General features: G+C 47.1%; 1 long non-coding RNA gene and 1 other non-coding gene across 2 annotated transcripts in view; both read right to left on the bottom strand.

Annotated features, from left to right (window-relative positions):
• LOC144140824 (uncharacterized) overlaps window positions 1-25,405 on the bottom strand; it is a 161,312-nt gene that overhangs the window by 123,624 nt on the left and 12,283 nt on the right. The window lies entirely within an intron of this gene.
• Window positions 11,116-11,187, bottom strand: Trnaa-ugc (transfer RNA alanine (anticodon UGC)). Its single transcript has one exon. It is a non-coding gene; the product is annotated as a tRNA-Ala (tRNA).

The following is a 25,405-nucleotide window of genomic DNA, read 5'->3' as shown; positions in this document are numbered from 1 at the left end:
CTGGCGGGAAACCCTCTTATGCTACCTTGGCATCAAGGCTGCTACAACCGAAGCCCTCGCTAAGCTTTCGCAGGATATGGTTAGGAAATGAGGGGCTCGTTAGGAAATACAGAAAGAAATGCGGGCAGTCTACAACGCCAAAGAAGGCATAGGGGAATGGTTGGACTACATTTTTTTTCTACCGTTAGTGAAATTATATATATATTTTTTTCATATTAATTGAAGCGATTGACTCGATACTCAAGCGTCAGATACAGTTGTAGTAAATATAAATACCCCAGAAAGTGAAGCAGAACACAGTCGCCCAGATAGCCGAATTGGTAAGGCGTTCGAGATCTAAACGAAAGGCGTGGGTTCGGTATCCCACTCTGGGCGCGTGTTTTTCTTTCTTTCTTTCTCGGTTCAATTAATATGAAAAATATATATATATAATTTCACTAACGGTAGAAAAAAAATATAGTCCAACCATTCCCCTATGTCTTCTTTGGCGTTGTAGACTGCCCGCATTTCTTTCTGTATTTCCTAACGAGCCCCTCATTTCCAAACCATATTATCCTGCGAAAGCTTAGCGAGGGCCTCGGTTGTGGCAGCCTTGATGCCAAGGTAGCGTAAGAGGGTTTCCCGCCAGTTACCCACTTATGACAGGCTGTAGACACTCGCGTCACGCCCCGGGGGTTGAAAAGAAGGTCCCCTTCTCCCCGTGTAGTCTGAGTGGCGCTGGCTACCACCCTCAAGCGTCAGATACAGTTGTAGTAAATATAAATACCCCAGAAAGTGAAGCAGAACACAGTCGCCCAGATAGCCGAATTGGTAAGGCATTCGAGATCTAATCGAAAGGCGTTGGTTCGGTCCCCACTCTGGGCGCCTGTTTTTCTTTCTTTCTTTCTCGCTTCAAATTATATGAAAAAAAAATATATATAATTTGACTAACGTTAGAAAAAAATATAGAGTCCAACCATTCCCCTATGCCTTCTTTGGCATTGTAGACTGCCCCATTTCTTTCTGTTTCCTAACGAGCCCCTCATTTCCTAACCATATTATCCTGCGAAAGCTTAGCGAGGGCCTCGGTTGTGGCAGCCTTGATGCCAAGGTAGCATAAGAGGGTTTCCCGCAAGTTACCCACTTATGACAGGCTGTAGACGTTCCCGTCATGCCCCGGGGGTTGAAAAGAAGGTCCTCTAATCCCCGTGTAGTCTGACTGGCGCTGGCTACCACCCTCAAGCGTCAGATACAGTTGTAGTAATTATATACCCCAGAAAGTGAAGCAGAACACAGTCGCACAGATATCCGAATTGGTAAAGCATTCGAGATCTAATCGAAAGGCGTGGGTTCGGTCCCCACTCTGGGCGCGTGTTTTTCTTTCTTTCACGCTTCAATTAATATGAAAAAAATATATATATAATTTCACTAACGGTAGAAAAAATATATAGTCCAACCATTCCCCTATGCCTTCTTTGGCGTTGTAGACTGCCCCATTTCTTTCTGTTTCCTAACGAGCCCCTCATTTCCTAACCATATTATCCTGCGAAAGCTTAGCGAGGGCCTCGGTTGTGGCAGCCTTGATGCCAAGGTAGCATAAGAGGGTTTCCCGCCGTTACCCACTTATGACAGGCCGTACACGTTCGCGTCATGCCCCGGGGGTTGAAAAGAAGGTCCTCTTATCCCCGTGTAGTCTGAGTGGCGCTGGCTACCACCCTCAAGCGTCAGATACAGTTGTAGTAAATATAAATACCCCAGAAAGTGAAGCAGAACACAGTCGCACAGATATCCGAATTGGTAAAGCATTCGAGATCTAATCGAAAGGCGTGGGTTCAGTCCCCACTCTGGGCGCGTGTTTTTCTTTCTTTCTTTCTCGCTTCAATTAATATGAAAAAAAATATATATAATTTCACTAACGGTAGAAAAAAAAAATATAGTCCAACCATTCCCCTATGCCTTCTTTGGCGTTGTAGACTGCCCGCATTTCTTTCTGTATTTCCTAACGAGCCCCTCATTTCCTAACCATATTATCCTGCGAAAGCTTAGCGAGGGCCTCGGTTGTGGCAGCCTTGATGCCAAGGTAGCATAAGAGGGTTTCCCGCCAGTTACCCTCTTATGACAGGCTGTAGACGTTCGCGTCATGCCCCGGGGTTTGAAAAGAAGGTCCCCTTCTCCCCGTGTAGTCTGAGTCACGCTGGCTACCACCCTCAAGCGTCAGATACAGTTGTAGTAAATATAAATACCCCAGAAAGTGAAGCAGAACACAGTCGCCCAGATAGCCGAATTGGTAAGGCATTCGAGATCTAATCGAAAGGCGTGGGTTCGGTCCCCACTCTGGGCGCATGTTTTTCTTTCTTTCTTTCTCGCTTCAATTAATATGAAAAAATTATATATATAATTTCACTAACGGTAGAAAAAAAAAATAGTCCAACCATTCCCCTATGCCTTATTTGGCGTTGTAGACTGCCCGCATTTCTTTCTGTATTTCCTAACGAGCCCCTCATTTTCTAACCATATTATCCTGCGAAAGCTTAGGGAGGGCCTCGGTTGTGGCAGCCTTGATGCCAAGGTAGCATAAGAGGGTTTCCCGCCAGTTACCCACTTATGACAGGCTGTAGACGTTCGCGTCACGCCCTGGGGGTTGGAAAGAAGGACCTCTTCTTCCCGTGTAGTCTGAGTGGCGCTGACTACCACCCTCAAGCGTCAGATACAGTTGTAGTAAATATAAATACCCCAGAAAGTGAAGCAGAACACAGTCGCCCAGATAGCCGAATTGGTAAGGCATTCGAGATCTAATCGAAAGGCCTGGGTTCGGTCCCCACTCTGGGCGCGTATTTTTCTTTCTTTCACGCTTCAATTAATATGAAAAAAATATATATATAATGTCACTAACGGTAGAAAAAAAAATATAGTCCAACCATTCCCCTATGCCTTCTTTGGCGTTGTAGACTGCCCGCATTTCTTTCTGTATTTCCTAACGAGCCCCTCATTTCCTAACCACATTCTCCTGCGAAAGCTTAGCGAGGGCCTCGGTTGTGGCAGCCTTGATGCCAAGGTAGCATAAGAGAGTTTCCCGCCAGTTACCCACTTATGACAGGCTGTAGATGTTCGCGTCACGCCACGGGGGTTGAAAAGAAGGTCCTCTTCTTCCCGTGTAGTCTGAGTGGCGCTGGCTACCACCCTCAAGCTTCAGATACAGTTGTAGTAAATATAAATACCCCAGAAAGTGAAGCAGAACACAGTCGCCCAGATAGCCGAATTGGTAAGGCATTCGAGATCTAATCGAAAGGCGTGGGTTCGGTCCCCACTCTGGGCGCGTGTTTTTCTTTCTTTCTTTCTCGCTTCAAACAATATGAAAAAAATATATATATAATTTCACTAACGGTAGAAAAAAAATATAGTCCAACCATTCCCCTATGCCTTCTTTGGCGTTGTAGACTGCCCGCATTTCTTTCTGTATTTCCTAACGAGCCCCTCATTTCCTAACCATATTATCCTGCGAAAGCTTAGCGAGGGCCTCGGTTGTGGCAGCCTTGATGCCAAGGTAGCATAAGAGGGTTTCCCGCCAGTTACCCACTTATGACAGGCTGTAGACATTCGCGTCACGCCCCGGGGGTTGAAAAGAAGGTCCCCTTCTCCCCGTGTAGTCTGAGTGGCGCTGGCTACCACCCTCAAGCGTCAGATACAGTTGTAGTAAATATAAATACCCCAGAAAGTGAAGCAGAACACAGTCGCCCAGATAGCCGAATTGGTAAGGCGTTCGAGATCTAAACGAAAGGCGTGGGTTCGGTATCCCACTCTGGGCGCGTGTTTTTCTTTCTTTCTTTCTCGCTTCAATTAATATGAAAAATATATATATATAATTTCACTAACGGTAGAAAAAAATATAGTCCAACCATTCCCCTATGCCTTCTTTGGCGTTGTAGACTGCCCGCATTTCTTTCTGTATTTCCTAACGAGCCCCTCATTTCCAAACCATATTATCCTGCGAAAGCTTAGCGAGGGCCTCGGTTGTGGCAGCCTTGATGCCAAGGTAGCGTAAGAGGGTTTCCCGCCAGTTACCCACTTATGACAGGCTGTAGACATTCGCGTCACGCCCCGGGGGTTGAAAAGAAGGTCCCCTTCTCCCCGTGTAGTCTGAGTGGCGCTGGCTACCACCCTCAAGCGTCAGATACAGTTGTAGTAAATATAAATACCCCAGAAAGTGAAGCAGAACACAGTCGCCCAGATAGCCGAATTGGTAAGGCATTCGAGATCTAATCGAAAGGCGTGGGTTCGGTCCCCACTCTGGGCGCATGTTTTTCTTTCTTTTTTTCTCGCTTCAATTAATATGAAAAAATTATATATATAATTTCACTAACGGTAGAAAAAAAAATATAGTCCAACCATTCCCCTATGCCTTATTTGGCGTTGTAGACTGCCCGCATTTCTTTCTGTATTTCCTAACGAGCCTCTCATTTCCTAACCATATTATCCTGCGAAAGCTTAGGGAGGGCCTCGGTTGTGGCAGCCTTGATGCCAAGGTAGCATAAGAGGGTTTCCCGCCAGTTACCCACTTATGACAGGCTGTAGACGTTCGCGTCACGCCCCGGGGGTTGGAAAGAAGGTCTTCTTCTTCCCGTGTAGTCTGAGTGGCACTGACTACCACCCTCAAGCGTCAGATACAGTTGTAGTAAATATAAATACCCCAGAAAGTGAAGCAGAACACAGTCGCCCAGATAGCCGAATTGGTAAGGCATTCGAGATCTAATCAAAAGGCCTGGGTTCGGTCCCCACTCTGGGCGCGTATTTTTCTTTCTTTCACGCTTCAATTAATATTAAAAATATATATATATAATGTCACTAACGGTAGAAAAAAAAATATAGTCCAACCATTCCCCTATGCCTTCTTTGGCGTTGTAGACTGCCCGCATTTCTTTCTGTATTTCCTAACGAGCCCCTCATTTCCTAACCACATTCTCCTGCGAAAGCTTAGCGAGGGCCTCGGTTGTGGCAGCCTTGATGCCAAGGTAGCATAAGAGAGTTTCCCGCCAGTTACCCACTTATGACAGGCTGTAGATGTTCGCGTCACGCCACGGGGGTTGAAAAGAAGGTCCTCTTCTTCCCGTGTAGTCTGAGTGGCGCTGGCTACCACCCTCAAGCTTCAGATACAGTTGTAGTAAATATAAATACCCCAGAAAGTGAAGCAGAACATAGTCGCCCAGATAGCCGAATTGGTAAGGCATTCGAGATCTAATCGAAAGGCGTGGGTTCGGTCCCCACTCTGGGCGCGTGTTTTTCTTTCTTTCTTTCTCGCTTCAAACAATATGAAAAAAATATATATATAATTTCACTATCGGTAGAAAAAAAAATATAGTCCAACCATTCCCCTATGCCTTCTTTGGCGTTGTAGACTGCCCGCATTTCTTTCTGTATTTCCTAACGAGCCCCTCATTTCCTAACCATATTATCCTGCGAAAGCTTAGCGAGGGCCTCGGTTGTGGCAGCCTTGATGCCAAGGTAGCATAAGAGGGTTTCCCACCAGTTACCCACTTATGACAGGCTGTAGACATTCGCGTCACGCCCCGGGGGTTGAAAAGAAGGTCCCCTTCTCCCCGTGTAGTCTGAGTGGCGCTGGCTACCACCCTCAAGCGTCAGATACAGTTGTAGTAAATATAAATACCCCAGAAAGTGAAGCAGAACACAGTCGCCCAGATAGCCGAATTGGTAAGGCGTTCGAGATCTAAACGAAAGGCGTGGGTTCGGTATCCCACTCTGGGCGCGTGTTTTTCTTTCTTTCTTTCTCGCTTCAATTAATATGAAAAATATATATATATAATTTGACTAACGTTAGAAAAAAATATATAGTCCAACCATTCCCCTATGCCTTCTTTGGCGTTGTAGACTGCCCCATTTCTTTCTGTTTCCTAACGAGCCCCTCATTTCCTAACCATATTATCCTGCGAAAGCTTAGCGAGGGCCTCGGTTGTGGCAGCCTTGATGCCAAGGTAGCATAAGAGGGTTTCCCGCAAGTTACCCACTTCTGACAGGCTGTAGACGTTCCCGTCATGCCCCGGGGGTTGAAAAGAAGGTCCCCTTCTCCCCGTGTAGTCCGAGTCGCGCTGGCTACCACCCTCAAGCGTCAGATACAGTTGTAGTAAATATAAATACCCCAGAAAGTGAAGCAGAACACAGTCGCCCAGATAGCCGAATTGGTGAGGCATTCGAGATCTAATCGAAAGGCGTGGGTTCGGTCCCCACTCTGGGCGCATGTTTTTCTTTCTTTCTTTCTCGCTTCAATTAATATGAAAAAAATATATATATAATTTCACTAACGGTAGAAAAAAAAAATATAGTCCAACCATTCCCCTATGCCTTATTTGGCATTGTAGACTGCCCGCATTTCTTTCTGTATTTCCTAACGAGCCCCTCATTTCTTAACCATATTATCCTGCGAAAGCTTAGCGAGGGCCTCGGTTGTGGCAGCCTTGATGCCAAGGTAGCATAAGAGGGTTTCCCGCCAGTTACCCACTTATGACAGGCTGTAGACGTTCGCGTCACGCCCCGGGGGTTGAAAAGAAGGTCCCCTTCTCCCCGTGTATTCTGAGTGGCGCTGGCTACCACCCTCAAGCGTCAGATACAGTTGTAGTAAATATAAATACCCCAGAAAGTGAAGCAGAACAGAGTCGCCCTGATAGCCGAATTGGTAAGGCATTCGAGATCTAATCGAAAGGCCTGGGTTCGGTCCCACTCTGGGCTCGTATTTTTCTTTCTTTCACGCTTCAATTAATATGAAAAAAATATATATATAATTTCACTAACGGTAGAAAAAATATATAGTCCAACCATTCCCCTATGCCTTCTTTGGCGTTGTAGACTGCCCCATTTCTTTCTGTTTCCTAACGAGCCCCTCATTTCCTAACCATATTATCCTGCGAAAGCTTAGCGAGGGCCTCGGTTGTGGCAGCCTTGATGCCAAGGTAGCATAAGAGGGTTTCCCGCCGTTACCCACTTATGACAGGCCGTACACGTTCGCGTCATGCCCCGGGGGTTGAAAAGAAGGTCCTCTTATCCCCGTGTAGTCTGAGTGGCGCTGGCTAACACCCTCAAGCGTCAGATACAGTTGTAGTAAATATAAATACCCCAGAAAGTGAAGCAGAACACAGTCGCACAGATATCCGAAATGGTAAAGCATTCGAGATCTAATCGAAAGGCGTGGGTTCGGTCCCCACTCTGGGCGCGTGTTTTTCTTTCTTTCTTTCTCGCTTCAATTAATATGAAAAAAATATATATATAATTTCACTAACGGTAGAAAAAAAAATATAGTCCAACCATTCCCCTATGCCTTCTTTGGCGTTGTAGACTGCCCGCATTTCTTTCTGTATTTCCTAACGAGCCCCTCATTTCCTAACCATATTATCCTGCGAAAGCTTAGCGAGAGCCTCGGTTGTGGCAGCCTTGATGCCAAAGTAGCATAAGAGGGTTTCCCGCCAGTTACCCTCTTATGACACGCTGTAGACGTTCGCGTCACGCCCCGGGGGTTGAAAAGAAGGTCCCCTTCTCCCCGTGTAGTCTGAGTCGCGCTGGCTACCACCCTCAAGCGTCAGATACAGTTGTAGTAAATATAAATACCCCAGAAAGTGAAGCAGAACATAGTCGCCCAGATAGCCGAATTGGTAAGGCATTCGAGATCTAATCGAAAGGCGTGGGTTCGGTCCCCACTCTGGGCGCATGTTTTTCTTTCTTTCTTTCTCGCTTCAATTAATATGAAAAAATTATATATATAATTTCACTAACGGTAGAAAAAAAAATATAGTCCAACCATTCCCCTATGCCTTATTTGGCGTTGTAGACTGCCCGCATTTCTTTCTGTATTTCCTAACGAGCCCCTCATTTCCTAACCATATTATCCTGCGAAAGCTTAGGGAGGGCCTCGGTTGTGGCAGCCTTGATGCCAAGGTAGCATAAGAGGGTTTCCCGCCAGTTACCCACTTATGACAGGCTGTAGACGTTCGCGTCACGCCCCGTGGGTTGGAAAGAAGGTCCTCTTCTTCACGTGTAGTCTGAGTGGCGCTGACTACCACCCTCAAGCGTCAGATACAGTTGTAGTAAATATAAATACCCCAGAAAGTGAAGCAGAACACAGTCGCCAAGATAGCCGAATTGGTAAGGCATTCGAGATCTAATCGAAAGGCCTGGGTTCGGTCCCCACTCTGGGCGCGTATTTTTCTTTCTTTCACGCTTCAATTAATATGAAAAAAATATATATATAATGTCACTAACGGTAGAAAAAAAAATATAGTCCAACCATTTCCCTATGCCTTCTTTGGCGTTGTAGACTGCCCGCATTTCTTTCTGTATTTCCTAACGAGCCCCTCATTTCCTAACCACATTCTCCTGCGAAAGCTTAGCGAGGGCCTCGGTTGTGGCAGCCTTGATGCCAAGGTAGCATAAGAGAGTTTCCCGCCAGTTACCCACTTATGACAGGCTGTAGACGTTCGCGTCACGCCCCGGGGGTTGAAAAGAAGGTCGTCTTCTTCCCGTGTAGTCTGAGTGGCGCTGGCTTCCACCCTCAAGCTTCAGATACAGTTGTAGTAAATATAAATACCCCAGAAAGTGAAGCAGAACACAGTCGCCCAGATAGCCGAATTGGTAAGGCATTCGAGATCTAATCGAAAGGCCTGGGTTCGGTCCCCACTCTGGGCGCGTATTTTTCTTTCTTTCACGCTTCAATTAATATGAAAAAAATATATATATAATGTCACTAACGGTAGAAAAAAAAATATAGTCCAACCATTCCCCTATGCCTTCTTTGGCGTTGTAGACTGCCCGCATTTCTTTCTGTATTTCCTAACGAGCCCCTCATTTCCTAACCACATTCTCCTGCGAAAGCTTAGCGAGGGCCTCGGTTGTGGCAGCCTTGATGCCAAGGTAGCATAAGAGAGTTTCCCGCCAGTTACCCACTTATGACAGGCTGTAGACGTTCGCGTCACGCCACGGGGGTTGAAAAGAAGGTCCTCTTCTTCCCGTGTAGTCTGAGTGGCGCTGGCTACCACCCTCAAGCTTCAGATACAGTTGTAGTAAATATAAATACCCCAGAAAGTGAAGCAGAACACAGTCGCCCAGATAGCCGAATTGGTAAGGCATTCGAGATCTAATCGAAAGGCGTGGGTTCGGTCCCCACTCTGGGCGCGTGTTTTTCTTTCTTTCTTTCTCGCTTCAAACAATATGAAAAAAATATATATATAATTTCACTAACGGTAGAAAAAAAATATAGTCCAACCATTCCCCTATGCCTTCTTTGGCGTTGTAGACTGCCCGCATTTCTTTCTGTATTTCCTAACGAGCCCCTCATTTCCTAACCATATTATCCTGCGAAAGCTTAGCGAGGGCCTCGGTTGTGGCAGCCTTGATGCCAAGGTAGCATAAGAGGGTTTCACGCCAGTTACCCACTTATGACAGGCTGTAGACGTTCGCGTCACGCCCCGGGGGTTGAAAAGAAGGTCCCCTTCTCCCCGTGTAGTCTGAGTGGCGCTGGCTACCACCCTCAAGCGTCAGATACAGTTGTAATAAATATAAATACCCCAGAAAGTGAAGCAGAACACAGTCGCCCAGATAGCCGAATTGGTAAGGCATTCGAGATCTAATCGAAAGGCGTGGGTTCGGTCCCCACTCTGGGCGCGTGTTTTTCTTTCTTTCTTTCTCGCTTCAAACAATATGAAAAAAATATAAATATAATTTCACTAACGGTAGAAAAAAAATATAGTCCAACCATTCCCCTATGCCTTCTTTGGCGTTGTAGACTGCCCGCATTTCTTTCTGTATTTCCTAACGAGCCCCTCATTTCCTAACCATATTATCCTGCGAAAGCTTAGCGAGGGCCTCGGTTGTGGCAGCCTTGATGCCAAGGTAGCATAAGAGGGTTTCACGCCAGTTACCCACTTATGACAGGCTGTAGACGTTCGCGTCACGCCCCGGGGGTTGAAAAGAAGGTCCCCTTCTCCCCGTGTAGTCTGAGTGGCGCTGGCTACCACCCTCAAGCGTCAGATACAGTTGTAATAAATATAAATACCCCAGAAAGTGAAGCAGAACACAGTCGCCCAGAGAGCCGAATTGGTAAGGCGTTCGAGATCTAAACGAAAGGCGTGGGTTCGGTCCCCACTCTGGGCGCGTGTTTTTCTTTCCTTCTTTCTCGCTTCAATTATTATGAGAAAAATATATATATAATTTCACTAACGGAAAAAAAATATAGTCCAACCATTCCCCTATGCCTTCTTTGGCGTTGTAGACTGCCCGCATTTCTTTCTGTATTTCCTAACGAGCCCCTCATTTCCTAACCATATTATCCTGCGAAAGCTTAGCGAGGGCCTCGGTTGTGGCAGCCTTGATGCCAAGGTAGCATAAGAGGGTTTCACGCCAGTTACCCACTTATGACAGGCTGTAGACGTTCGCGTCACGCCCCGGGGGTTGAAAAGAAGGTCCCCTTCTCCCCGTGTAGTCTGAGTGGCGCTGGCTACCACCCTCAAGCGTCAGATACAGTTGTAATAAATATAAATACCCCAGAAAGTGAAGCAGAACACAGTCGCCCAGAGAGCCGAATTGGTAAGGCGTTCGAGATCTAAACGAAAGGCGTGGGTTCGGTCCCCACTCTGGGCGCGTGTTTTTCTTTCCTTCTTTCTCGCTTCAATTATTATGAGAAAAATATATATATAATTTCACTAACGGAAAAAAAATATAGTCCAACCATTCCCCTATGCCTTCTTTGGCGTTGTAGACTGCCCGCATTTCTTTCTGTATATATATATATGTATATATATATATATATATATATATATATATATATATATATATATATATATATATATATATATATATATATATATATATATATATATATATATATATATACTGGAATCAAAAACTCACACAGATCGTGAAAAATCAAGGTTAGTAGAGACAGAGACACACGAGAAGGACATTGAAAATAAAAATAAAGGTTAGAATAAAATAAATATTTAAAATAAAAAATCGAAAGATAGGTCGGCAGACTACAACACCAAAGGAGGCATAGGGGTGTGGTTAGGCTCTTCTTTTTTCTACGGTTAAGAAGTTCACATTTTTTTAAATATACGGAAGAAAGAAAGAAAGAAAAACACGTGCCCAGAGTGGGGACCGAACCCACGCCTTTCGATTGCATCTCGGATGCCTTACCAATTCGGCTATCTAGGCGGCTGGGTTCTGCTTTACTTTCTGGGGTATTTATATTTACTAGAAGTGTATCTGACGCTTGAGGGTGGTAGCCAGCGCCACTCTGACTACACGGGGAGAAGGGGACCTTCTTTTCAACCGGCGGGGCGTGACTCGAACGTCTACAGCCTATCATGAGCGGGTAACTGGCGGGAAGCCCTCTTATGCTACCTTGGCATCACGGCTGCCACAACCGAGGCCCTCACTAAGCTTTCGCCAAATAATATAGTAAGGAAATGAGGGGCTCGTCGAGAAAATACAGAAAGATAGGTCGGCAGACTACAAGAGCAAAGGAGGCATAGGGGTGTGGTTAGGCTCTTGTTTTTTCTACGGTTAATGAAGTTAACTTTTTTTTAAATACACGGAAGAAAGAAAGAAAGAAAAACACGCGCCCAGAGTGGGGACCGAATCCACACCTTTCGATTGGTTCTCGAATGCCTTACCAAATCGGCTATCTGGGCGACTGTGTTCTCCTTCACTTTCTGGGGTATTTATATTCATTAGAAGTGTATCTGACGCTTGAGGGTGGTAGCCAGCGCCACTCTGACTACACGGGGAGAAGGAGATCTTCTTTTCAACCCCCAGAGCGGGACTCGAACGTCTACAGCCTATCATGAGCGGGTAACTGGCGGGAAGCCCTCTTAAGCTACCTAAGCATCAAGGCTGCCAGAACCGAGACCCTCGCTAGGCTTTCGCCAAATAATATAGTAAGGAAATGAGGGGCTCGTTGAGGAAATACCGAAAGATAGGTCGGCAGACTACAACACCAAAGGAGGCAAAGGGGTGTGGTTAGGCCCTTCGAACCACGAACCTAAACATAAATACCCGAGAAAGCGGTCGGGAAACAGCCCCGCCGGTAGCGTAGTGGTTATCGCTCCAGACTGGTGATCTGGAGGTCGTGGGTTCGGATTCCACCCGGCCGGCATTTTTTCACCACTTTCTTTTCGACTCAAAAAATTCTTCATCTCTTTCTATGACCCACCACAACCTCCCCTTTGCTTTCCGAGGTTTTCTTGCCTGCGAACCCTTATATATATTGTAAGAGGCCTTCAAGGAGACGTCGCTCACTGATAGAGCAGAGGAGACAGACGCCGTTTATTTGGCGAACGCGCAGCCAAGCAGCCCTAGCCTCAGGGATGATACTGATCATGTACAGGTGACGAAGATGAAGCATTACTGAAAAGGATGACAGGTGATGATGATTACACATAAGATTGAAATCAGAGAAATATTGTGCCGCGGATAACTACAGTGCTTACACTAATTGCCCCCCCTCGAGGAAGGCGGCCGCCCGGCCGCTGGCATTTAGGAAGTGCGAGAGTAGAACTTTTTGAGACGGGAGACAAGCACAGTTTCGGTTCCCCGACAGCGACGCTCCGTGCTGGGAGACAGAGGGGTGACCCGATAGTTGACTGGCGACGTCTGCTCCAGAACAGTATAAGGGCCGATGAATCGCCGAAGAAACTTTTCGCATAGGCCAGGCACACGAACAGGAGTCAACAGTAGAACCTGGTCCCCTGGGTGGAACTGGATACACCGGTGAGAGGCGTCGTACTGGAGCTTGCGGTCCTGCTGGCAGGCTTGCGTGTTTTCACGGGCAATACGGCGGCAGTGGTGAAGGCGAGAGATGAATTTGTCAGACCCGGGGACAAATCCCGTCGCAGGTGCCGAGAACAGACACGTGTCTATGACGAAGGGGGGATCACGGCCATAAACAAGGAAAAACGGAGCGTAGCCAGTTGTTCGTTGGCCTGCCGTATTATACGCAAACGTTACAAATGGAAGGATGGCGTCCCAGTTAGTATGGCTTGGTCCGATATACATGGAGATCATATCCGAAAGTGTACGATGGAAGCGTTCCGTGAGGACGTTTGTTTGGGTGTGGTATGAGGACGTCATTTTGTGGATGGTATTCGATGCACGAAGCAGGTCCGCAATGACGCTTGAAAGAAATGTTTTTCCACGGTCACTTAGTAGAACCTAGGGGGCGCCATGGCGTAAGATCACGTTATGCAAGATAAATTTGGCGACTCTTGGGAGCAGCCAGAGCGAACAGGGGCCGTCTCTGCATAACGCGTCAAATGGTCAACCGCGGTCACGATCCAACGGTAGCCGGATGAGGTGGATGGTAAAGGGCCGTATAGATCAATACCCACCAAATCAAAAGGTTCCGCCGGACAGGGAATGGGTTGTAGAAGTCCAGCGGATGCCATTGTAGGGCGTTTGCGATGCTGACACAATGCACAGGAGCTTACATACTTAGCGACGCACCTTGACATATCAGGCCAGAAGAAGCGAGCTCGGATCCTATCAAACGTTTTTTGAAAGCCGAGGTGGCCAGAAGCTGGGTCATCGTGAAAGGCTTCTAAAAGCTTTGGCTGGAAAGCCCGAGGAGCTACAGGCACCCATTTTTTTCCAGCAGGGTGATTATTGACGCGGCAGAGCACACCGTTGCGGAGCGTGTACTTTGCAAGCTGGCGTCGTAATCGGCTGTTAGGAGGCTGCGCCACCCCAGACAGTCGGTCAGTTATGGTTCGGCAGTGCGAGTCCGCCTGCTGAAAAGACACCAACTCGGAGCACCCAACGGATGGCGCAGGGTCGATGGGAGCCAAGGATGTAGCTCGTGCAGCGGAGGAAACATCGCCAGTGGTGTTTGATGTCGACCCGAGGGGGCATCGTTACAAGGCATCTGCATCAAGGTGTTTCTTGCCTGATTTGTACTGTACAGAGTAGTCGTGCTCCTGTAATCACAAAATCCACCGTCCGAGCCGGCCAGAAAGGTTCTTCAGCGTCGATAACCAGCACAAGGCGTAATCATTGGTCGCTGCGGTGAAGTGGCGGCCGTATAAGTAGGGACGGAATTTCTGTACTGACCAGACGACAGCCAGGCATTCTTGTTCAGTAATGGTGTAGTTCTTCTCTGCGGAACTGAGAGTGCGACTGGCATAGGCCACAACACGCTCTCTAGATTGGTTATCGCGCTGGAGAATAACAGCACCAATTCCGTGCCCGCTTGCATCCGTATGTAGTAAGGTTGGTTTGGTGTCGTTGAAATGGGTCAAGACGGGGTCAGAGGTAAGCGCTTCTTTTAAGGCTTGATATGATTTCTCGCAGTCCTCAGACCATATAAAAGGCGTGCCAGAACGAAGAAGCTGGTTTAGCGGAGACGCGAGGGTGGCGAAGTTGCGCACGAAACGTCGAAAGTAGGAAGCCAGGCCAAGAAAGCTGCGGAGCGTCTTCTGTTGCTGTGGGCGTGGAAAGCTCATGACTGCGCTAATCTTATCAGGGTCGGGCCAGAGACCTTCTTTGCTCCCGACATGGCCAAGGACCTTGATGGCCTTGCTGGCAAAATGACATTTTTTTGTGTTGAGCTGTAGGCCGGCGCTAGCGAGACAGGTCAGCACTTCAACTAGCCGCTGCAGGTGCTCAGATAAGGTGGACGAGAAGACAACGATGTCGTCCAGATAGCACAAGCAGGTCTTTCACTTTAGGTCACGTAGAACAGTGTCCATGAGTAGCTCAAAGGTGGAGGGCGCATTATACAACCCGAACGGCATAACGTTAAATTCGTATAAGCCGTCGGGGGTACAGAACGCTGTTTTCTCCTTATCGGCCTCGTACATCGGTATCTGCCAATACCCTGAACGTAAATCCAGGCTTGAAACATATTCAGCTCCTTGCAAACAATCCAAAGCATCGTCAATCCTTGGCATCGGGTAGACATCTTTCCTGGTAATTTTGTTGAGGGCTCGATATTCCACGCAAACGCGAACTGGCCCATCCTTCTTTCTAATACAACAGGAGAAGACCAGGCACTCGCGGAGGGACGAATTATGTCTCGCTTAAGCATATCTCAGACATTATCTTCAAATATTTTTTGTTCAGACGCCGACACGCGATACGGGCGGCGGCGTAAGATGTGAAGACTGGCTGTCTGTATGCGGTGTGCTGCGGCAGTGGTCTGCCCTAACGTTTTGGAAAAGGAGTCGAAAAACAAACAGTGCTTGTCCAGTAAGGCCAATAAGGACTGTGCCTCTGCCTACGTGACGTCTGGGGCTAATGGTTGTGGTCAGCGCTGAAGTAGAAGTGTCCGAAAAAAACGGAACGCGGAAGAGCCGACAACTAGCCGATAGGAACAACATCAACGGTCTCTCCCTGATGAGTTGAAGCCACTGTGGGGCCTTCATGCAGCAGGATCATTTCGGGGCTAGCGTTGGTCACGGCAAGGGTTGCGAACCCATTCCAGAAGTGTATTAGGCACGCAGCTATCACGACTCCTTTAGAGAGTAGGCTGGCACAAGGGGCGACTAAAATGTCTTCCTCACTGATGTCGGCCGATCGAACTGTGAGGTGAGTATCCAGTCCTGGAGAAAGAATACAATCTGCAGCCACAATGAGGTTCACTTGAGGCATACTACAAACATTCGAAATTTGCTCATTGGAGAGTTCAATGGTTGGGCTATCACAAGAGATGACGGCTGAGGCTGAAGAGAGAAAGTCCCACCCCAAAATTATTGAAACAGCCCACAACGCCAGCACGGAACACGGGATATGATGTCGAAGGCCGTCGATAAGTACGCGTACCGTGCACTGTCCAGAGGGCTGAATCAAAACATTATTTCCGCCAAACAAGGTGGGGCCAGAGTAGGGCGTTTGCACTTTACGAAGTCGAGCACAAAATTCTGCACGTATAACTGAAATACTGGGGCCAGTGTCCACAAGAGCATCAACACAAATACCTTCGACGATGACAGATAAAATGTTCGATGGCCGCTGTGGAGGAATTGTACTTTTACCAGGTATAGCAGTTTTCCCTCCAAAAACTCCAGAGGTTAGTTTTCGTGTCGGAGTCCAGCAGCATGAGACGCGGGGCGAAGGGGCGATACCGAGCGGTTCCGGAAGGGAGATGGTGAACGGCGCCGCGATGGTCGGGAACTTCCAGGAACGTCCTGTATGTCCGGGGTCGATGGAAAAGGCCGCGGCGGGGAATGATATGCCCGTGGACTAAAGTCATATGGAAGTCGGTAGGTGCTGCGGTCCGGTATAAGGCCCGCACGTTCGTCTTGCTGACGCCGTCGACAAAATCGGGCAATATGACCCTTGATACCACAGTAGAAGCAAGTGGGTCGGGGGGGTCGCCAAGGAGCATAGTACTGGCTGTACGGCTCAGGGAGTCTCGGAGAAAGGGCAGACAAATGACTCTGAGCAGGCGCAGGATGCGGGAAGACTGGCTGTAGCGGGCTCATCTCAGCGTACTGAGCCACGTGCTGTGGAGCGGCACGTGGAGGAGTGCACGCGGAACGTGCCTGGAGGAGTGCATTGACCGCTTTGATGCCGTACCCTTAGAGAACCCGTGAGGAATCTCGAGAAGCAGCTCCTTAGAACTGTTTTCCTTCTACCTGAATTCTACGTACGCCACATGGGAGGACAGAGTTTCTATTCAGAGAAAAGGCATTTGCATGGGGTCGTGCTTAGCTCCCCTCTTGAGCGACTTGTACCTAGGTTCACTGGACAGGATCCTAGTTCCTCCCTTAGAGCGGTCGGCTGTCGTTACGATGTGCCGATATGTAGACGACTTTCTTGTGCTTCTAGACTGTGGGCGTAGTGCTTTCGCGTCCAGCGTAACCAGTGTTCTGACAAATTTTGAACAGCGTCTAGCTCCTCTTGTTCTGACACATGGAACTCCAAGTGAGTGGTCCATAAAATTATTTGACCTCAGGCTCTCGTTCGGTCCCAATCACGTCTGTTGGGAGTATGATCCGCGCATCCAGAAATATACTGTGCCTTCTGAGTCGGAGCACTCCAAGTTGACAAAACGTGGGATTGCTAGGCATTGTCTTACCAATGCGCTTAAGAAATCCTGTTTCACGTCGTGGAAGATAGCTTCGACAAACAAATAATACGTCTAAAGTCTGCTGGGTACGCTCCATTTTTTCTGTTGTCGGTCGCCGATAAGATGCTCAACCAGCTTAGGAGAAAACCAGACGTAGAACCCAGGGAGAAAAATAGCGAAACGTTGAAGGGCGCTGTCGTGCCGTACCTACTTGGTATTTCGCACACTCAGAAGAAAATGGGAAAAAGCGTGAACATTAACATTATCTGTTCTGCTCCCAACAAATTGGCGAAACTAATGAACAGAGTCAATGGAAAGGAAAAAAAGAAAAATAGGTGCGCAACGCAGCATCGCGACCGGTTCTTGCATTTTTCAGAAGGCACAGTTTATACCAATCCTTTACCGTGTGGCAGGTAGTACGTCGGGTAGTCACGTCGTTGCTTAAACGGTCGGCTTAGAGAACATAGGAATAATGTAGTTAAGACGAATAAAGGTCATCTGGGCATACACTGCAGGGACTGCAGAGATTGTGAGTGTAGGCCACATTTTGATAAGACTAGGATTATAGCCCTACCCGAGGATCAGTTGACAAGAGAAATCGTCAAGCCCTACCAGATGGTTTCCTTGAAACACAACTGCTTAAGCACAGCTACTTTAGCATTTACGAAGAAAGAACAGCTATTCTTAAACAAACATTATATTTTACTGTGTAAAAGTGCCTTTGTAACGCGATCGTTTCAACTGTCACCTTTCACTTTCTTGTTTTTTGTATTTGCTCGTGCCTCTCCCCCGTTCCTCCTTTCTTTCATTAGCTGTGTATCTTCCCGTATAAAATCGGACATTCCAGTGAAAATAAAATGAGTTGATAGCAGCACCGTGTCCCGTACACTTCGTTCGTCCTTGTTCATTTCGCGCTTACTTATACAATGAATGATCAACTCGCCCAAGAAACCACTCTGGTTAACAAAGAATCGTAAGAATTCATTCCGAAAGCGCGGTAACATGGCACAGCAGACGTCAGCTGATCTGAAACTATATGACTGGTAGCGACAACAATGAACCGCAGGAATACAGTATAATGATTTGGACAAGCTACTGTGTAATTATTTGTGGTCATCCTATGCTATCGACAAAAGAGGTTTCTGATCATCTTTTCTCATTTGGCTCCTTCCTACCATGAATCGTCATCGCTCGTTTCGTTTTACATATCCCAGGTGGCACCCCCGATCTAAGATCAGCTTTCCTGGCCATAATGGTTGTCATTTGGATATAGTCAAAAATCGCTATTGTTGATTTGCACAATAATTATGCATGTACTATCTTGACTGACCCAGCGTAGAAGGCACAGAGACGGACAGAAGAAACACACACGACAGCCGCTGGTCTAACGACATAGTTTTATTACGGAGAAAGGAATTATATATGCATAAGAAACCACAACAGAAAGAAATTAAAAGCCAAAACAAGAAAAACAAAAACACCGCGCATAGATGTGCTACCGAAGCAAAATGTACCAAAAGCGAACTGGTAGGCGTGAGAAAAGCCCAATCACGACCCCCGCAGATAAGCAAACTCTTTTTAGTGAAGCAACACACTCGCTTGGCTAACACACGTGTCCAGCCTTTCGCAGCGTGGAAAGCTTCGACAACTTCACGTGCGATCTGTCGTGCGTCTTTAAACAAAATGTCAGTACCTTGTAAATTCAGTGAGCCACATTTCGTACAGTGTGATGACAAATGAAAACTGACGGGACCCTTCAACGATAACTGATGCTCACGCAAGCGCCCGTTTACGCATGGGCCCGTTTGGCCCACTTACGTTTGCACACATGTCAGGGGAATACTATGAACAACTCCCGTTGTGCAAGAAACATAGGGTTCACATGCTTAACGCCACAGCCTACCACTTGTTTATTAGACCTACGCATGCCCTTTTATCTACTCTGTCGCAAACCCAACGAAGCCTATTGCGGGCTTTTCTAACGACCGACACACTATACCGCAACCCTACTTTCTTCAGCCTATGCCTAATGCCATGAAGGTAGGGAATGACAGCAACATTTATTTGTGTTTTTGCGTCAACTTCTACATTGACATTCTTATTTTTAGGCCTAAACAATTTCACGAGTTCTTCACATGACCAAGTTAACAGGGCTTCTGGAAATCCGGCCAGCCTTTGCTTTAACACTTGGCCTTCGAAGCTATTTCCCATTTTTCGAACACGTGACTTTGTGACAGCAGAACGCAAACATGATCAGGCGAAAGCATTCCTCACTAGCTGAACGACCCGACGAATAATGCAGCAGTGGCTTAACAGACTGTGGGGCGCACATCCAGGAAGCGTAGCCTCAGTTAAATTGAACAGACAAGTCTAAATACTGAATGCAACCTTCTTTCAGTGTTACGACTGTAAAGGTAAGGGCAAAACCACTTTCTTTAAAAACCTTTAAATTGCTACCGTAGTCCTGCGGCTGGAAGCTGTTTCGAAAATAACCAAGTAATCTTCCACATAACAGAAAACATATTTGACCATACCGCCTAAATCCTTTTCAAGCAAGCGGTAAACTTTTGCAAGAAAGATATTGTTTAGAATTGGGGCCACTCGCGAACCAATTCACACACCGGACATCTGCTAAAGCACATCACCGTCGTGATATATTACCAAATAATTTATGTAAAAACAGAATAGCTCAATTAAGGGAGGGCGAGTAATAACGTTCGCATACCCGCCGCGATGGCTCAGTGGCTAAGGCGTTGCGCTGCTTAGCACGAGGTCGCGGGTTCGATTCCCTGCCGCGGCGGCCGCTTTTCTGATGGAGGCGAAAAGCAAAAACGCCCGTGTGTACGAGATTTCGGCGCACGTTAAAGATCCCCAGGTGGTCGAAATTAATACGGAGCCCTCCACTACGGCGCGCCTTATCGCCTGCGCTGCGTCGGCGCGTTAAACCCTACAATCAATCAAATCAATAACGTTCGCATTCTTGAAAGCCATTTCATCATTCTGTATAGTAGTACACTCTTTAACAGCTGGCGAAAGGCGAACAAAAGGAAGCAAGTAAAAAAAATCTTCTACGTTAATGCTAATGGCCGTGGTATCTCAAAGAATATCCGGATTAGGATATTCCGCTACAGCGAGTGAATTGGGGACAAAAAAAGCATCTTCCACGTGCAAAGCCGGTAGATACTTCTGAAGAAAACCAGAAACACAATATTTCCACGTGTCTCGCTCTGTAATTATCCCACGAAAAGGAATGCTAGGCTTGGGCGTTTTAGCGGTGAAAAAAACATCATGGTGAAGCTTGTTGGCCCTCTTGACTGCTTGAGCCAATTTGTTCAAATTCATATCACTAAACATAGAGCACCTTCCTTTTTTCTTGTGAGCACATCAACCTCAGTTTTAGTAAAGTTTTCTCGACCTCGGGTAAGGCCTTCTCACCAAAAAGAACTTAGGGCATCACTACGAAAGAACCCTCCTTGCCAGACTCCAGCACACGTAGCGCATTGGATACAAGGTGTTCCCAGTACCAAACAAAATAGACCACAAAATGCGACCTTCGTGCGAAGTTTGAGGGAAAACGGAGCTGCGATGCGCTCAGGAATTTTTTAAAGTGTTCCATTTGTCGATGTAACATCCTGTATGTCCTGCTGCTGAGGGCATCGAACAGAAGACTAGCCATATTTCAAGTGTTGCGGTTGGATGAGGAAAGGGAATCGATAAAAAGAAGACCGTTTTGGAAAGTTTCCAGATTTGAAAAGTGAGAACAATGATCATTCCAACGCTAAGTTAGTATTTGGGCTTGCTTTTGTAACAGCGTGAAGTACAATGACATCTTTTGTATAAGTCGACGCAAAATATGAAAGAAATACCAGAAGGCAAGATATTCAAGTAGGATGTTTTATCTCAATATCTGATTAATATGTGAAGTCCTGGATGAGAAATGACACATCAAACTCACGCCTTCATTAGACCGAACTGAGAATATACAACCCTCATCAGCATCGACCTCTTCATACGGGCGGCAAGCAGTTGACGAACACTCAAGCGCGCACGCGGTTATTGTCAGCCCTCATTCACAGCCGTTTTTCACGCCGTGACTTCATCGTCACGTCCCCGTCCTCCGTCATGGGCGACGGTTTATCGGGAGATTTCGTGCCGAAAATTTCGAGCCGATCTCTGCGTTTTGGTTCCGTCAACGCGACTGTACCACGCCCGTGGTAAACCAGCCAATGAGAAAACAAATTTTTGAGGCTACATTACGCGAGAAGGTAGCCCACGTAAAAATATAAGCCTTTTTCTGTACCTTTCAGATTAAGCACGCTCTATTCAAGGCTAAAGTGATCACTAGGCAGACGACCCTGTTCTCTGGCGGAGACCTCCAGTACGAACGTTACCCTATCTGCGTCTGTGTCGCGGCTTTTTGAACTGACGGTGCCGTGGCGGTGAAGGTGACGGCTGTGCACGCGAATGACGGCTTAGGCGACTGTCGTAGGACCCTCATTTTTGGATGGAACCGCACGTCACTGTTTGCTTGTTTGCTTAGTGCTCACGTGCCTGCCATGCGCATGAAGCTCGGGAACAATATTTTTCGCTGATATTATCGCACACCAAAAAAAAACCCAGAAACACCATTAGAGTTTTTACGAAGATAAAACAGGTCAAAATGAAGCAACTGAAGCCCTATTTAGGCTCTCGCAGCAACGTACTCCCGACCAACCTTGCTCTCGTCAATAGCGTTCCAAGCAAACTCAAATTTTACGACGGACATCAGAGGTGCAAGGCGTACATTTAACTTCAAATTATAGAGTTAGCGTTATTGCCTGTGAAAATGCAGAAGGTCCTACAAACATATTGCGGCAGAGGGAATTAAAGGTAACTTTACAATGCTCCGTACATCCGTTTATTAGTAAGAGCCTGAATGTCCCACGAGACCAATGAACCAACGAGAAGAAAGGTCCAATCCAGCTTGAATGCCCAACGAGACGAAAGATCCACCGAGTCTGAAGGCCAAAACGGGGCGGAATGTCCAACGAGATGAGAGATCCAGCGACACAGAATATCCACAGTTGGACCTCTCGTCTCATTGGTTATTCCGTTTCGTTGGACCTTTACACGCTGATTCAGGAGAAAGGCTGAGCCCGAATTAATTTTCAGACGAAACGAGAACAAAATAAATTCAGTAAAAACTTACACCTTCAAAACCTGCGTATAGGATCCACGCATCACTACGCGCACAGAAACACTACACGAAGTAATTAAATGGCCGAAAGGCAAAACATACCCACCGACTCAATAACATCAAGTAAATACAACAGACCAATGCTTGTTATGCCAGCAACACGCTCGCGCCGGTGTCTGACGTACTAGTTGATAATACTAGCCGTGCGCCTTACACTAACTATAGATAACATTAGCAGTAAGCCTTACACTAACAGACGTTCGTTTGCGTACGCAATCAGCATGGGGCGCGAGTCAAAAGAGCAAAACGTGCATGTGAGGCGGCCAAGACATCACCCGTTCAAAAAACGACACCTACACAAGGCAGGGTACAAATAGGTCCTGCTTGGAGCTCTACGACTGAACAATATAGCACTGCCTATGGAGCCGAGCGTGAATAAGTAGATGCGTAGTCACAATCGCTTAAAACGGTAACACTTGGCAAATCCATGATACTAGAGCTATTAAACGCGATACACGCTCGACAGGATTATAGCCTGGCAGTTACTTATTGATGCCACCACCTGACACTCAAACACCCCAGAAATTTCGAACTGCTCTCGTCGGAGCTAGATCCAAACACAGACTTGAGTATACCCAATCATCGGTACAGCTCTTTAACAAAATTCCCCCGCACCTCCCCGAGGGGGATTGTGAGGATGCAGAAATGCATTGGGTGCACCGATGAGTGTGATGCGATTAATGGCGAAGAGAGAGGCGAGAGTGTGAGCGTAATCATTTTTTTTGTTTTCCCACATCCGTCATTTCCGCTTCGTTATAGAGAAGCGTCTTCGAGACCGCTTTGAGCGCAACCGCCAACTGCAGGGGATCGTTCACGTCAAAGTCGTCGGGAATTGTTTCGAACTCACTGTCACCATCATCGACGTCGTCTTCCTGCGGTTCCTCTCGTTCGCAGCCGTCATCGAAGTGATCGAGCCGACTCCAATCGACCCGAACGTTGATGGCGCGATACGGCGGGGTGTGTTCCAGGTGCTCGAGCCAAGCCAGGATGTTGCCGCACTTCACCAACCGGCGCTTTTACGTTGCCGGACTCATCAGCCTCCGCTTGATGTGAACTTCGAACGCAACGTCCTCGGGTACCATGCGAGGAAGGCACCGCACAACCTTTGATACGTCGATGGGCACGTTCACCGCCTGTCCCTTGATTCCAAACTGCCCGCTGCCTCGAGTCAGCCGCCAGATGCTCATGAAGGGGAGTCGAGGCGCGATGAGCCGCTCTTCCACCGGGTTCAGATCGGGAAGATGCGCCGGCCGAGGAGGATAACGGTAGCCAAAACTCACGCAGCCCTCCTCTTCGCAGCTTTGTCTTCTCCTTCTTCTTCAGCGGTTCCCCTATGGGAAGATGACGATGGTGGTTGAACGCGAAGCTATCTCGTAATGGATTGTTTGGTTGGGCAATCCCTAGGGGCATCATGCCACAGTCATAATCAGACGCGCTGCGGACGCCGGCCAACGTACGCAAGACAACCCCCGGCTCTAATGGAATTCCGCATAAAATGGGTACAGCTCTTTATACACAAAGGAACTTTTTGTGAACCCTATGACAGCCAACCTTGTAAACCCCGCACTTTCCGCCGCAAAGAAGCATCCTACAAAGCTCTGCTACAATCTAACATCAAAGAATTCCAAGGAAGGCGCGCCGGCTTCACAGCTCTTTACAGATTCAGCACAGGAATGGGGGATGAGGGGAGGGGGGTGCTGATTGTCTTGTGGTTCGCCATGAAGATCGACAACTTGTCGGATGAATGAAGCTGGACGGGCCTTTGTGAACCCACCGAGAAGACTTACGCACAAATTATCACACCAGTGAACCCTAGCTAATTGTACCTGATGGGAATTTTAACAGGCTTCTCTAGCGCCAGCCTGCGTTGTTTTCTTTTTCCTACGCGCACATCGATTGAAAAATCGGTGTCTACACTGGCTCGAATTCGCTTTGGCTTACTCTCGGTTCCAGACGTCACCCTTCCGAGTTCGCGTGACGGCTGCTGCACAGTCAAGCCATAGCATTGTCACGACGGCTGTGCAAAAAGTAAACATATACAAATGGGCCGAATTGCCTACGAGATAAACGCAAGAGAGGAACAGCGCAAGAAGTAGGACCCTGGGGAACCGTAATGGGGAATACCACTACGTATTTATAGGGGCCTTCGCCATTACAGTGAACGCCGTAATGGGGAAAATATTTTACAGCCATGCCATTCACTTCAACAATGCAAACGTGACAAGATTGTTTAGGATGACAAGAAGGAAAATTACTTCCGCAAAACCTTTGTTATTACCTTTTACCCCAATATCGCATGTTGAAATTAAACAATTGGTTCTGCCTAAAATTGGTAAGTCTACATCCAGTCAAAAATTTTACTTTATACTGTACTTTTTGCTACTTTAAAAGGACAGTGAAGTGAGTTGAAAATATTGCTGTATTACTAGCGCAAATTGTAGTCTAGAGTCTATAAGCCATGCTTCGACAACTGTTGCTGTGTTACATTACCCAATTCAGTAGAAAAAGAAATTCTAAAATAGTGTTCTCCACTCTCCATCGCGTCGCCGATTTCCCATGACGTTACAAACGACGTCAGAACAAGATGGCTTGACTTCGCTGCGCTACTGCACGGCTCGCGGACCTTCTGACAGAATCAGTCGTTCAAGCATTTGGTCGACCGGCCCCCAGCTGGCCGTCGCAGTTGGTACGCTCAGTGGAAAACTAAACAGGTTTGTGCGGGGAAGAATGTACGTTTATTTGATCAGTTTGTAAAATACAGCAAGCTCTAAGCCAAAGTCTCTCCGTACAAGCGCAGATCTGCCACTGCGCTAACTGGTATGATAATTGGAAAACTGTAAGACCCATTGAAGGCGGGAGCTGAATCAGCGAGGTTAATATAGTAACTAAGAAATTATTAAGATAGGTGAAATGAAGTACTTGAAGAATTACAGGCCGACCAGCTTGCTGTCCGTCGTCTACAAGTTACTTACCAAAGTAATCGCTAACAGAATTTCTGGAACCTTAGATTTAAGTCAACCCAAACAACAAGCGGCGTTCCGCAAAGGCTATTAATCAATAAACCATATTCACACGATCAATCAGGTGATAGAGAAGTGCACTCAGTATACTGAACCCTTATATAAACCCTT

This window comes from Haemaphysalis longicornis, unplaced genomic scaffold (genome assembly GCF_048455015.1).
Source record: "Haemaphysalis longicornis isolate Haplotype H1 unplaced genomic scaffold, Haemaphysalis longicornis Haplotype H1 scaffold_50, whole genome shotgun sequence".
In the NCBI taxonomy this organism is placed as follows: Eukaryota; Metazoa; Arthropoda; class Arachnida; order Ixodida; family Ixodidae; genus Haemaphysalis; species Haemaphysalis longicornis.
The sequence above is the reverse complement of the archived record's forward strand: the minus strand, read 5'-3'. Positions and strand labels throughout refer to the sequence as shown.